We start from the raw sequence: 10,523 nt of genomic DNA on the forward strand, positions 1-10,523 counted from the left end.
TCAAAGTCCAGAGCATTATGCCAATTTTATAAATACAAATATGAGATTTTATAAATAATGATAAATAGAGTTTTTAGTCAAATTGCAGGAAATTCATTTCTGCACCACGTCATATTTTGTTGCTAAACTACATGTTCATCAAGAAAAATCAGTGGATCAGTGGCACAAATTTTTATCAGTGCCCCTAGCAAGTAATCAGTCGTTCAAAAATAATAAAAAAAACTAGTCACACATCAGAATCAGAATCAAAATCATTATCGCCAAGTTTTTTAAAACACACGAAATTTCACTCCAGTTCAGTGGGTGTGCATCAAAATAAATAGAATAAATACAGAATAATATGTAAAATCAAAGAGACAACAACAAAAATCTTACATATATACAAGTTCTTAAGAAAAGAGCTTTTAGTTGTGTACAATGATTGTATTTATAAGTTATTGCACTGAAGTGTTTTCTGGATGTCTGGTAACAACTGGCTCCTGCAAGCTACCGGCTTAAGTATGTGCTTTGCCTAATGACACTTCAGCAGGTATGTCTTAAACTGCGGGGAGTTTCTGGAGTCAAACAAAGACAGATAAATGTAGACAGATACATGAAAACACACAGACAGCAGAGAGGTAGAGACTTAGGGGAAGTGTCATCGTGGGAAATGTCCACAGAGAAGAAAGGTGTTAGATTCTACACCTTCACTAGAGAGATAAATCATAGACACACTTCAAACACTCCCCCACAGTCCCCCCACAGCTCCTGCCTATATACTAACCAAAATGCACTTACATTCTGAAAAAATCTTAGCAAGGCATTTTTGTATTGAGGCCTACAGTTTACAGTGACAATGGGAGAGATGGGGTTAGAACAGAAGGGTGTAGGAAGCTGTGCAGTGACACAGAGGCCCTCCACAGGCCTCAGGAGTGAATACACAGGAGCCACCATTTGCCATTTTTTGTTTTCACTGTGTTGCAGTGGTGTAACTAAACAAATTAAGAATAAATCAAATTACCACAGAATAATTGTGACACAGGCAACCTTTGTGGGACGTGGAGAACCGGGCCTGATTGTTGTCCAGCACTGATATCTGGACAAAAAGGAGTGAACAAGGTGTGTGAATACCCAAGTGTGTTACAGATATACAAAATCAAAGCTTTACATTGTCTCTTTAGACAAGCTGGTGATACAAGACAAAGGGGTTTAACAGAAAAGAAAAGGAAGATGGAGAAGGGAAAAGGGACGAGGAAGCATGGAGGACTGAGAGGAAACAGAGAATGTTAATAAAATGTAAAAGAGCATAAACCAAATATAAGAAAAGAAGTGTAGACAGTATGAAGGAAGAGAGATGAAGGGAGCTGGAGAATGAGAGAGAGTTAGCGGAGGAGGTTGTGTTGTGAGGCAGCATAAACTGGATTCAGCCAGACCCCTATGAAAAAGTCAGCACTGAGAGAGTCAGGGAGGGGCTGCAGGGGTATCAGAATTGTGCAAACACACACACATTTGTTTTACAGTGACCTACATTCATTTCCTGGAAACAAAATCCACTAACCTTTAACCTATAACCTTACCCTAACCTTAAAGCAAGTCCTGAGTGGTGGGGATCAGCCAGGAAGGTCAAGTCTTCACAGTGTGAGTGAACAAACAGGTGCTGGCCTCCACGGGTGCATGAAAGGAGGACACTTCAGGTGAAAAACACCCTGAATATTTACCAGTAGAAGTCCTTCTGTGAAAGAGGAAGCTGAGGTTAGTGCTGTTTTAGAGGTTCTACGATGACACAAACACTCCCTGTGCTGAGACAGACTGTGCTGCTGGCTCAGCTGATCAGGATTACAACACACCTTGTTACTGACAGGGACTGCCTGCTGCTGGTTTTGAAAACTGAAGGGAAAGAAAAAAAAAATCAGACTTGAAACTTGTGTCACAGTTGGGACGTTTGTTGTCTAAAGTAACAAAAGTGAATTTGTAGAATTTTTTACACTTATGTTTTATAAGGAATGTTTACTTCACAGTAATCTGGTGTCCTTTGTCCCGGTGATGGGAATATGTAGTATAAGGGATTTGGGTAAACAAAGGGCTGGATGAGAAACATGCATGGCAGCTGTGCTGCGTGTTATGGTTTAGCTCCACTTCCGGGTTTGAGTGCTTTTATTTTGGTTACCTCCTGCCCTGTGTCACCTCACCTACCCCAGCTTTACCCCAGTATGTAATCACCTTTCATTGTTTTCACTTGTTGCCTATTATTCTCCTGGATTTTTAATTTTCCGTGTTAACTCTCTTCATTCTACAGTATTCAAGTGAATCACCTTGTTTGGTCGTGATCCCGGCATGTGTTTGGGATAGGATTATCCCAGGAACTCTTATGTTTTTTGGGACATGGTAAACACATGGCTCACATTACCCTCTCTGCTCCCATGCTCACAGGGCCGCCCTCTTCGTCCTCCTCCTCTTTTACCCCTTCGCTCCCTTCCTTCTATTCCCCTTTCCACCTCGGTTTACCTCTTCTCTCCAGCTCTCGCTGTAAATTAACACATTCCTCTCCTTCTCACAGAGGTCGCTGACTTCTTCACATTCTGAGCATTTTCCTCCCTCCTCATCTCACATCTCTCCCTCTCTCTCTCTCCTTATCTTGGCCCCTCTTCCCCCTGTTATGCAACCTCATCTTATGTTTCTGTAAATAAGTGTTTATAGATAGTGGGTATGAGTAAACAGCATGTGTCATTACTAAGCCACATGGCACTGAAAGAGCAGTTTCTCCATCTTCCTCAGGATGGAAAGACATGGCGTGTTCTGCTATTAAAAACTGTTACACTAATGTTTCCTGAGATAGATGGAAGCTACACCTCGCTCTCCTCCCAGTGACATTATTCTGGAGTTTAGGTGTAGCTGATTTTGACTTGTACTGCTGGCTGATCAGCTTCCTGCCAACATACAGCACAGGGCTTAGCGCTGAGATGCTTTTGTTGCCCTGCCGTGGCTCATGCATGATCAGGTTACAGAGCGGATCATTTTTCGCTCGGTACTTTGTGTGCTAATCTGCAACCTGTTTTTCAAGAACCTGAATAGGCTTATAGAGCTGGAGAATTACTGTAACTAAGAGTAATCGACTGACAATGTGGAAAGTCACATGAAAATAAAGAAGGGAAACAAGCTGTAACAGATGACAGTACTCTAACTAGACACTGCAACACATGCAAATAAACAACTAAACCCATTAAAACCATCACAGTGTAACATCCCTGACCCTTAATGATTGATAAGCAACACCTTGATTGATGAACTATGCAAGTAAATAGCAGTTGTTTGTGTCACATCCCTTGAGTTATAAATTCAGTTTCTGTTCAACAGAACAAAATTATAAAAACATGCAATTAATTATTAAAACTGCTAAATAGGTTAAATGTATGGGACATTCAAAACTTTAACACATTCCGAAAGAATTTTCATATTATTAAACATAAAAACAGAATACTGATCCACGTTACTCTGCCCCCAAAGGTCGTGGCTCTTATCCCCGGGTCTGAATCATCGGTACCTTTGAACATGATGTCCAGAGAGAGAGGCTTACACAACATAAGAAATAAGCAGCAACAGGAAATAAGAAACAAATGGAGCAGAGAAGAGAGGGGGTCATGTTGTTTTCTTTTAGCTGAAGAGAGGGCTGTCCAAGATGTTCAAGACAACAGGGGATGGAACTTTACCTTTAGTTTCACACCAGATTTTATTTCATCTTCTCTGTGAATGATACATTTAAAATAAATAAATAAAAGCAATTAAACAGAAGGTTCATGCCCTCTCCTCCAAATAAATTTCATACAGGTCCTTAAGACAAAACAAAGTCAGAATACAGAGCAGCTATGACTAACATTACTAAACCTGACTTTGAATATTGTTTTACAAGTTAATGATAATTACCAGTTTTATCTTTCTGAGCAAGGACTGAATTGTTATTCTGATCTGTTTTAATATATTCCTTGGCTAAAGATAACAAAATCTGCCCACCAGCACATCTCAGGCTCACTGATTAATGCATTATACTCTGTGTTTGTTTAATTCTTACAAAAACTGTAAGATAAGTGTAACTAGAATTACCTCTTCACAGTTGTATTCCTCCGCCAACCAGTCAGAGTCATGGGTAGGGGACAGAAGTGAGGTCCCTGACTTTGACCTTTGACCACCAAAATCTAACTAGTTCATCTTTGAGTCCAAGAGGACACTTGAGCCAAATTTTCAGAAATTCCCTCAACGTGTTCCTGACCTATGACCTTCATAAGAATTGGCTGTGCAGATGGACGGACAACCCGAAAACATAACGCCTCTGACTGTGGCTATCAATCAGGCATAAAAACATCAAGTTGCAGCCTTACAGGATGTTTCTTAGCCAGGCTTTGCTAGGTTAAAAGAACTGGCTGCAGACTGTTGCCTTATATTTAAAGTAGTATAAATCCTACTTTGATAAAGTAAGTAAATAAATAAAATGTTAAACTACTGCTCTGAAAAGATCTTATCATTCAGATCACTACTGTGTTTGAAAAGGTCATTTCCAGGATACTGACAGGAAATCACAACTGTTCATCATGCACAAGACTATGTGGCTCTTTTTCATTGTATCTCCTTCAGTGTTTGATCTTTATATGAATGCTACGTTTTCCCAATCAAACCCACAGCTGTAGTTCACCAGTCCTTACTGTTGGTGTTGTTCTGGTACCTGTATCTCCCTGTGGTCTTCCTTCCTGGTCCACAGGCATTACCTCTGCGTTTGCATGTTATTGTTCCTAATTTTCCAGCCACTCAGCAGCAAACAACCAGAAACAGCAGGGCTACTCATTAACAGCCTTATCTAGAGAATCTATGCCTTTTAACAAGCCGATCTGTCACCTGCCAGGGACACACACACACACAGGCACCTTGTTTGTATGTGTGCATGGATGTGTGTTATGCATGTTTCAGATGATGATATCAGTGTGTGTGAAGGGCCGTGCAGGAAATGATTAATTATGTCTTTTGTAAACGTTGAAACTCCAGTTAAGGTGATTCAAACAACTTTATTGCCAACTTTTTGTAGCACAAGGGCAGAAATTTGTCCTCGGCTTAAATAACACATATATTTCAAGCACAGCTGAAAGATTGCATAGTTCATCAGTGGTGCTGACGAAATCATACAACCAGCATCTTTTGAATGTGTTTGCAGGGGTGGATCTAGAACATTTTGGATGGGGTGGCCAGGCTGCGATACAGACTCAGAGAGGGATGGCACATTTGAAATACATGTAAAAAGTAAATTAAACCCATTATAAATCCTACATTATTAAGAATCAAATTATTTATTTTGTGTAAAACTGAGACACACAGTGCTTTCTTTAGATAACCTTGGCTCTGCTCCTTATATATATACTCCCAACCAGGAACATCTCTGCGGCACAGTGGTTCTCCCCACTGAGGCGATTCATGCCAACTATGCCACAACAACACAACTGGAGAAATGAATGCAAATATCGTGCTGCGTGCACGATATAACACAAAACTAATTTGACCAACAGCAATTACAAAGCACCAGAAAAGCGTTGGTTGTATTTAAGCACAACAATTTGTCCGCCCATGTGTATTTGAAGCATAACAGTGCACCTCAAAGCACTTTTCTACATGGCATATGAAATTGCTGTGTTTCTACTTTTAGTGTGTTCGTGTGTGTGACTTGTTTGTGTCCCATATGCACGTCCCACGCATGCAGCTATGCTTGAGTGTGTGGCGCTATCAGAGTAAAGGCCCAGGGTCAGGTTTAGCACAGTGATAAACTTCCAGTAAACGCTGACTCAGGACATACCGCCCTAGACTTAGACCATGCCGCCAGTCCTCCATGTGTCCTCTGAAAATCATTTCCTTCCTTTTCCTCACCAACAGTCGGATTTTTTAGAATGTCAAGACTGAATCTGTAGACTGGATTCAGTATTGTCAAGTCATAAAATAATAGGACAGCCCTGGATTTGTACACCAGCACAATGGTGCACTTTACAGCTTTAACTGACAGGAATCAGGTCCACATTGGATGATCAGTATAGGATCATCCCCCCAGGTTTAATGATGATGTAACAAGAAAATAATCATATAAATATGCAGACGACCAAGGAATTGTTTGGGGGCAACAAGTGTTTGTTCTCACTTGGTCAAAATGAGTCAATGACGTCAATATAACTGATCATGTGTTTCACTTGCTGAAGAACAGACTGAAGGCAAAAAAGCTCCAGCACAAGCCGGACAGAGCCTGATAAAAGATACCACGTATCTGCTGATGTCTGTCAGTGGTACGGCTCAGTCAGCAAAGGGCTTACAACCTAATTTATTAAATAAGATGATTAATATTTTATTTATGTTGATTTGTCTAATTATATCCCCTGAAACTCGGGGTTTATGTTTAAACAACTGTGGCAGCTCTGTCACACTGGACCAAAGTGGCTACGATTCCTTTAGTATATTGTCTGATGTAAGTGTAAAGACATTCATTTGAAAACCAGATGTGAGCACTTTAATTGCAGTCATTTAATTTCAGCTCCAATATGCTGCAATACAAAGATGACAAAACAGGAAGCTGTCACTCACCGTCCTACCGCTGTCTGAATGCTCCATACAGAGTACACAGTCCAGTCATCAGGTAAGATGATTCATGTTTTGGCTTTGTTCACCCTGTTTGTCACTTTCCCTGCACCATCAGTGCCTCCAGATTTTATCAGGCAACCCTAAGCCTTATCTCTTAGCTCAAATGGTCCAAACACACACTTACAACCAACTAAACACAAGTCATCTATTGATGGGAATACTTGTGACTTCTGCAAACACTGACCTCTCTTTAAGATGGTACGTGCTTACAAGCCACATGATGAGTAAAGTCAGTGGAATATTTCCGATCATGGTCATTTGTTCATGGAAACAGCCCTCAAACACTCCCAAACACAACATGAAGGGAAACATTAGAGATGTGTGAGCAGCATATTAGCATTAGAACTTGGCAAATCTTTGACACCATTCATAACTTGATGTCAGAAAATAAACTTTACAAAAAATATTCTAACATTAACTGAATAAATGAAATAAACTGTAAGTGTTGGGGGAATCTGAGTGCAGTACTCCTGAAACTCTGGCTCTGGTTTTTTTTAACTAATCGCATAACGTCCCCACCTATCCTCACCTTTGAAGGTTAAATAAAAGTGATGTGGTCCATTTTCCAAAACCAATCTGCAGTGATTACTTTGTAAAAGCTCTCCATCCTGCTATCATTAGAAAAGATGTAATTAAAAGAATCTAATCTAGTCAAGCACACAATGGCAAATGGAGGCTGTTCGGATTCAATCAAAGAGTTAAGAAGATAACCACGGATGCCTCAAAGCTATCAGTACTGTCACGACCAGAACAATAAGGGTCATTGTGTTTGATCAATAAAGCTGCTTTATCTTCCAACCTAAACAACCATATGGGTCATTTGTCCCTCTGATACAACTCAGGAATATACCGGTGGAGAGCAAGCATAAAAAAACCATTACTGACAGAATGATTTTGGATACAGTCATCATTTTTTACTGAATTTCCAGAAGTTTATTTTCACACATATGATACTGGGTTGATTTAGTTATAATAATATTTTTTATAATAGGCTCAGATTACGTTTCAAAGCAGCCATCTAACTGGACTCTAAAATACATAAACACAGTTTGTTGTTAAAGGGGACACTGGTGTTTGAATACTGATACCTTAGCATGTATTTTATGGTGACAATGATTTTATGAGTACATGAATGTAGATATTTCAGTGCTGTTGGCATGGTCCATAAAACTTTAAAGCAGAATTTAGACTGTCAGGGAGGACCAACACTTTCAACCAAAAGCTTTGACTTTCAAAACAAACGCAGCATGGCAACAAAACATGGCTGCTGACTTTCTAAGAAAATGTTTGGGAGAGGTGCTGAATGTCAACAAAGAATCACAATGGTGTGTGCTCACACTGAGACTAGAGTCTGGGGCAGAGATATAGAGGTGCAGCTCAGACTGGGCTGAGCTGAGCTGATTCAGGTGATCCTGCTCTATCCACTGCAGAGAGAAACACTGGCTTGCTGAGTTTTGCAGAGATTAGAAGCTGTGCTTATGCAACACCAGCCCGTAGCAGTTCAGCTGTTCTTGACCTTTAAAGAGACACGATGTTCTTTTGCACAATATTCTTTAAAGTATAAGATTAAAAAAGGCACCAGAAGGAAGCAAGGACTCGCTCATGGAGACAACCATGTGCAAAAAGACAATGTTTATACAGAAAACCAAAGTGCACAAGATCTGTGTACACTGTCAATACAGCTGTCTTTACAGAAAGGCAAGTCATTACTGGATGTTTTCATACAGCAAGTGTTTTTTACTGTAATAAATTTAAACAAAAACTGTGACTATATTATTCTGTTTATGTAATGTATCATAAAATGTATCCACTGATCGTGTTGAGGAAATGATTGATTATCTTCTTTCACAACTTATGACGTGCTTAGACCTGGATGTACCATTACACCTGCAGCCACGACACTGATTTCCAACAGACTGCGCAAATTTTCTTTATACATTACAGGAGATTTTAATGAAGTCAATGTTGGACATTAACTGAAGGACTAAGGTTCAAAACTTCTCATCAAGCATCTGTGCTGCAATACGCTGAACCTCAGCTAACTCTAGGGATGCTGCTGTCCAGCTGTGCTCTGATCTCTTTCAGGAAAAAAAGCAAAAAGACTCAGTTGCTATGGTTATTTGAGAAGTGAGCCTGGAACAGAGATAGTATCTTGTTTTTCATTTGCCATATTCACTAAATGGTAAGGATTTTAAAAAGGCATTAGTTCTCAGAAGGAAGCTATGACCTGCTCAGCCTGCTCACTCATCAAACTAAAGCGTGTAAGATGTGTATAAACTGTCAATACAGCCATTTTTATAGATGTTATCAATAAAAGTCATTAGTAAAAGTGCTAACACAACAGCTCACGTAGTGATATTGTTTTACTGTATGAAAGCCAATCAAAAGAGACAGAAAATCAATCAAGTTTTCAGACCCTTTCAAGTTTCAGTCTCATGTTAAAATGGATTCAGTTCATTATTTTTCTCATCAATCTACACACAAAACTTCAGAAAGGTAAAGTGTCTAAAGGGTCTGAGCATTTATGTAAGTGATATCTTTCTTTTATTCTTAATAAATTTACAAAATGTTCCAAAAACCTTTTTTTTTCTTTTTGCTGTCATTGTGCAGTATTGTGTGTAGATTGATGAGGAAAAAAGAATGAATTGAATCTGTTGTACCCGTTGCTAACTCTGAGACGAGACAGTCCAAGTAACTTCAAAACAGTGCTGATTTATTCAAAGGATCACAGGTAAAATTAACATTACACACTCAGGCATCTTGCACCTCCAACATGCACGCAGGCAGATGTAAGATGAAAGACCCTGAACCCACCAGGCCTATACATTATATCCCTTCAGTTGGGCTAGCCCCATACTACACAGAAACGTCAACCGAGACGTCTCTGTTACCAGCTTTGCAGCTGGGCATAGCAGTAGTCAAAACATGAAGCAAATCAATGTGTGTGTGTGTGTCTGTTGTTTAAGTGGTGTGTAGCTAAAAACATTCTCATGACCTCTAGTAACATGTCGTGACTTAAACATAAGAACATATTATGGCTAAGGCTACAGTTCTACACGTCATAATAATAATATTAAACGCCCTGTCTGCTGACAGTCATCAACTCTTCTCTCTAGTTATCCTTGACCAGATGTACCCTGTAGAAACTCATAATCATGACTAAGCATTTAACAGTCTAACTAGACATCCTATCTCCACTAAACATTTCTAATACATAAAGTATCTATCCAATTTCTATCTGACTAAAAATACCTAACAAATCCATTTTAACATGAGTCTGAAACAACAAAATGTGGAAGACTGAAAGGGTCTGGAAACCTTCTGTACCCACTGGATGGCATCTCAAAGATGTATATGAGTAAATCACTTATCCTACTACATAGCATATCATAATTTCAAAAGAAAAGCCTTGAAGCTGGAGCTCAGAGTGGGTTCCTCACAACAGCAGATAAGATTACATCATTTCTCTGCAAAAGCATTAATTCTGTATTGATTCTTGTTCCTGTAACAGCATGCACAGCAGGCGCACAGGCACCTACACATAGCCTACGCTATGGAGACAGTGCAGGGCATATTAAGTCTTTTCAGCAGGGAGCAAACATTTGCATCCAGACAATGCTGAACCATGTCATAAAGAGAAGACGCTCTCATTCTCACGCTGAAATGGCATAAATGTTGCAGGGGGTACGGTCAGGAAACATAAATTAAAAGCTAATGTTTTGTTTGAATGTAGGGTCAGAGTTGGTAACAAACTCCTCTCAAAAGCAAAGACAAAGCCATGTCTCAGCTTGACTGGAAAAACACTACACAGAGAGTCTATTCGTCCAGTGTAAACACGCACAGGCTACGATATGTGTTACGCACCAGCAGTTCTGCAGCATCTA

Source organism: Monopterus albus, unplaced genomic scaffold (assembly GCF_001952655.1).
Source record: "Monopterus albus unplaced genomic scaffold, M_albus_1.0 scaffold333.1, whole genome shotgun sequence".
NCBI classification, from domain to species: domain Eukaryota; kingdom Metazoa; phylum Chordata; class Actinopteri; order Synbranchiformes; family Synbranchidae; genus Monopterus; species Monopterus albus.